We start from the raw sequence: 5,000 nt of genomic DNA, 5'->3' as shown, positions 1-5,000 counted from the left end.
AAAACTAAGCGGATGCGGCCACGCGTTGGGGAAAACTAAGCGGATACGGCCAAGTGTTGGGGAAAAATGGCCCGAAAACAGCCCAGCGGCAAGCGGAAGCGGCTAACGTTGGGGAAAAGTGACCCGAAAACAGTTAAGCGGGGGAAAACTAAGCGGATGCGGCCACGCGTTGGGGAAAACTAAGCGGATACGGCCAAGAGTCGGTGGAAATAGGCCCGAAAACAGTCCAGCGGCAAGCGGAAGCGGCTAACGTTGGGCAAAAGTGACCCGAAAACAGTTCAGCGGGGCAAATTTTTGAAATTTTTTTTGAAATTTTGAAATTTTTTTGAATTTTTGAAATTTTTGAAGTTTTTTTGGGTTTTTGGACTTTTTTTGAATTTTTGAATTTTTTGAATTTTTTTGAATTTTTTTGAATTTTTTGAATTTTTTTTGAATTTTTGAATTTTTTTTTTTTTTTTTAATTTATTTGATTTTATAAATTTTTTGTGATTTTTTGAGATTTTTTTGAATATTTTACATGGGTGATTTCGACTTGGGGGATTTTCAGGGGGTGGTAACCCTGGGCGTGGCTAGAGCCTCAAAATGCATATTCCCCTATAGGGGGGCAAGGTTTTCAAAAATGGGTGCCCCCTCATGTACACGCGCGTGGGTGTACATGGCCCCGTCGGTGCCAGCGTGGGTGGAAAATGGCCCGAAAACAGCCCAGCGGCAAGCGGAAGCGGCTAACGTTGGGCAAAACTGACCCGAAAGCAGTATAGCTTGGAAAATTAAGCGGATGCAGCCAATTGTTGGCGAAAACTAAGCGGATACGGCCAAGTGACGGTGAAAAATGGCCCGAAAACAGTCCAGCGGCAAGCGGAAACGGCTAACGTTGGTCAAAAGTGACCCGAAAACAGTTCAGCTGGGGGAAATTAAGCGGAAGCAGCCAAGCGTTGGGCAAAACCAAGCGGATACGGCCAAGAGTCGGTGGAAAATGGCCCGAAAACAGTCCAGCGGCAAGCGGAAACAGCTAACGTTGGGACAAAGTGACCCGAAAACAGTTCAGCTGGGGAAAATTAAGCGGATGCAGCCAAGCGTTGGGGAAAACTAAGCGGATCCGGCCCAGAGTCGGTGGAAATTGGCCCGAAAACAGTCCAGCGGCAAGCGGAAGCGGCTAACGTTGGGCAAAAGTGACCCGAAAACAGTTCAGCGGGGGAAAACTAAGCGGATGCGGCCACGCGTTGGGGAAAACTAAGCGGATACGGCCAAGTGTTGGGGAAAAATGGCCCGAAAACAGCCCAGCGGCATGCGGAAGCGGCTAACGTTGGGGAAAAGTGACCCGAAAACAGTTAAGCGGGGGAAAACTAAGCGGATGCGGGCACGCGTTGGGGAAAACTAAGCGGATGCGGCCAAGTGTCGGTGGAAATTGGCCCGAAAACAGCCCAGCGGCAAGCGGAAGCGGCTAACGTTGGGCAAAACTGACCCGAAAACAGTTCAGCGGGGGAAAACTAAGCGGATGCGGCCACGCGTTGGGGAAAACTAAGCGGATACGGCCAAGAGTCGGTGGAAATTGGCCCGAAAACAGTCCAGCGGCAAGCGGAAGCGGCTAACGTTGGGCAAAAGTGACCCGAAAACAGTTCAGCGGGGCAAATTTTTGAAATTTTTTTTGAAATTTTTTTGAATTTTTGAAATTTTTGAAGTTTTTTTGGGTTTTTGGACTTTTTTTGAATTTTTGAAATTTTTGAATTTTTTTGAATTTTTTTGAATTTTTTGAATTTTTTTTGAATTTTTGAAATTTTTTTTTTTTTTTTGAATTTATTTGATTTTATAAATTTTTTGTGATTTTTTGAGATTTTTTTGAATATTTTACATGGGTGATTTTGACTTGGGGGATTTTCAGGGGGTGGTAACCCTGGGCGTGGCTAGAGCCTCAAAATGCATATTCCCCTATAGGGGGGCAAGGTTTTCAAAAATGGGTGCCCCCTCATGTACACGCGCGTGGGTGTACATGGCCCCGTCGGTGCCAGCGTGGGTGGAAAATGGCCCGAAAACAGCCCAGCGGCAAGCGGAAGCGGCTAACGTTGGGCAAAACTGACCCGAAAGCAGTATAGCTTGGAAAATTAAGCGGATGCAGCCAATTGTTGGCGAAAACTAAGCGGATACGGCCAAGTGACGGTGAAAAATGGCCCGAAAACAGTCCAGCGGCAAGCGGAAACGGCTAACGTTGGGCAAAAGTGACCCGAAAACAGTTCAGCTGGGGGAAATTAAGCGGAAGCAGCCAAGCGTTGGGCAAAACCAAGCGGATACGGCCAAGAGTCGGTGGAAAATGGCCCGAAAACAGTCCAGCGGCAAGCGGAAACGGCTAACGTTGGGACAAAGTGACCCGAAAACAGTTCAGCTGGGGAAAATTAAGCGGATGCAGCCAAGCGTTGGGGAAAACTAAGCGGATCCGGCCCAGAGTCGGTGGAAATTGGCCCGAAAACAGTCCAGCGGCAAGCGGAAGCGGCTAACGTTGGGCAAAAGTGACCCGAAAACAGTTCAGCGGGGGAAAACTAAGCGGATGCGGCCACGCGTTGGGGAAAACTAAGCGGATACGGCCAAGTGTTGGGGAAAAATGGCCCGAAAACAGCCCAGCGGCAAGCGGAAGCGGCTAACGTTGGGGAAAAGTGACCCGAAAACAGTTAAGCGGGGGAAAACTAAGCGGATGCGGCCACGCGTTGGGGAAAACTAAGCGGATGCGGCCAAGTGTCGGTGGAAATTGGCCCGAAAACAGCCCAGCGGCAAGCGGAAGCGGCTAACGTTGGGCAAAAGTGACCCGAAAACAGTTCAGCGGGGGAAAACTAAGCGGATGCGGCCACGCGTTGGGGAAAACTAAGCGGATACGGCCAAGAGTCGGTGGAAATTGGCCCGAAAACAGTCCAGCGGCAAGCGGAAGCGGCTAACGTTGGGCAAAACTGACCCGAAAACAGGTCAGCGGGGGAAAACTAAGCGGATGCGGCCACGCGTTGGGGAAAACTAAGCGGATACGGCCAAGAGTCGGTGGAAATTGGCCCGAAAACAGTCCAGCGGCAAGCGGAAGCGGCTAACGTTGGGCAAAAGTGACCCGAAAACAGTTCAGCGGGGGAAAACTAAGCGGATGCGGCCACGCGTTGGGGAAAACTAAGCGGATACGGCCAAGAGTCGGTGGAAATTGGCCCGAAAACAGTCCAGCGGCAGGCGGAAGCGGCTAACGTTGGGCAAAACTGACCCGAAAACAGTTCAGCGGGGGAAAACTAAGCGGATGCGGCCACGCGTTGGGGAAAACTAAGCGGATACGGCCAAGAGTCGGTGGAAATTGGCCCGAAAACAGTCCAGCGGCAAGCGGAAGCGGCTAACGTTGGGCAAAAGTGACCCGAAAACAGTTCAGCGGGGGAAAACTAAGCGGATGCGGCCACGCGTTGGGGAAAACTAAGCGGATACGGCCAAGAGTCGGTGGAAATTGGCCCGAAAACAGTCCAGCGGCAAGCGGTAGCGGCTAACGTTGGGCAAAACTGACCCGAAAACAGTTCAGCGGGGGAAAACTAAGCGGATGCGGCCACGCGTTGGGGAAAACTAAGCGGATACGGCCAAGTGTTGGGGAAAAATGGCCCGAAAACAGCCCAGCGGCAAGCGGAAGCGGCTAACGTTGGGCAAAAGTGACCCGAAAACAGTTCAGCGGGGGAAAACTAAGCGGATGCGGCCACGCGTTGGGGAAAACTAAGCGGATACGGCCAAGGGTCGGTGAAAAAGGGCCCGAAAACAGTCCAGCGGCAAGCGGAAGCCGCTAACGTTGGGCAAAAGTGACCCGAAAACAGTCCAGCGGGGGAAAACTAAGCGGATGCGGCCAAGCGTTGGGGAAAACTAAGCGGATACGGCCAAGCGTCGGTGAAAAAGGCCCGAAAACAGTCCAGCGGCACGCCGAAGCGGCTAACGTTGGGCAAAAATGGCGAAAAGCGGTGGAGCAGGGCGGTCTGAATCTATGCATCCACATAAAATGGGGGGTAAACCTGGGGGATTTCCAGGGGGTGGTAACCCTGGGCGTGGCTGGAGACCCAAAATGCATATTCCCCTATAGGGGGGAAGGATTTTTGGAAGAGGCAGCCCCTCATGTACATGCCAAGCGGGGTGTACATGGCCCCTGTGGGTGCCTCTGTCGGTGTAAAATGGCCCGAAAAACAAGATTATGTTACCCGAAGACACGATTATGTTACCGAAAAAACACGGTTGAGCGGGGGCAGTAAGCACGGTTGAGCGGGGGCAAAAAACACGGTTGAGCGGGGCAAAAAACATGGTGCAGCGGGGACAAAAGACACGATTTTGTTACCGAAAAACACGGCCCGTCGGGGGCAAGGAACACGAATATGTTACCGAAAAACACGGACCACGCGGGTTGAAATCCCCAGCCGTAGAGCCGGCGAAACACGGTGGGGCAGGGCGTCTAAGCGTGGAGGCGCCCGTAAGACCGATGCGGGTTGAAATCCCCAGCTGTAAAGCCGGCGAAAAGCGGTCGGGCAGGGTGACTCCGCGTGGAGTTTCGCCCGTAAGGCCGATGCGGGTAGCCGCGCGGGTTGAAATCCCCAGCCGTAAAGCCGGTGAAACACGGTTCATTGGGGCGCCTAAGCGTGGAGGCGCCCCGCAGAGACCGAGCGGGTTGAAATCCCCAGCCGTAAAGCCGGCGAAACACGGTTCATTGGGGCGCCTAAGCGTGGAGGCGCCCCGCAGAGACCGAGCGGGTTGAAATCCCCAGCCGTAAAGCCGGCGAAACACGGTTCATTGGGGCGCCTAAGCGTGGAGGCGCCCGCAGAGACCGAGCGGGTTGAAATCCCCAGCCGTAAAGCCGGCGAAACAAGTTCGGGCAGTGCGACTCCGCGTGGAGTTTCGCCCGTAAGACCGATGCGGGTAGCCGCGCGGGTTGAAATCCCCAGCCGTAAAGCCGGTGAAACACGGTTGAGCGGGGCGCCTAAGCGTGGAGGCGCCCCGCAGAGACCGAGCGGGTTGAAATC

This window comes from Carex rostrata, unplaced genomic scaffold, assembly GCF_964058835.1.
Source record: "Carex rostrata unplaced genomic scaffold, lpCarRost1.2 SCAFFOLD_40, whole genome shotgun sequence".
Taxonomy (NCBI): Eukaryota; Viridiplantae; Streptophyta; class Magnoliopsida; order Poales; family Cyperaceae; genus Carex; species Carex rostrata.
The sequence above is the reverse complement of the archived record's forward strand: the minus strand, read 5'-3'. Positions refer to the sequence as shown.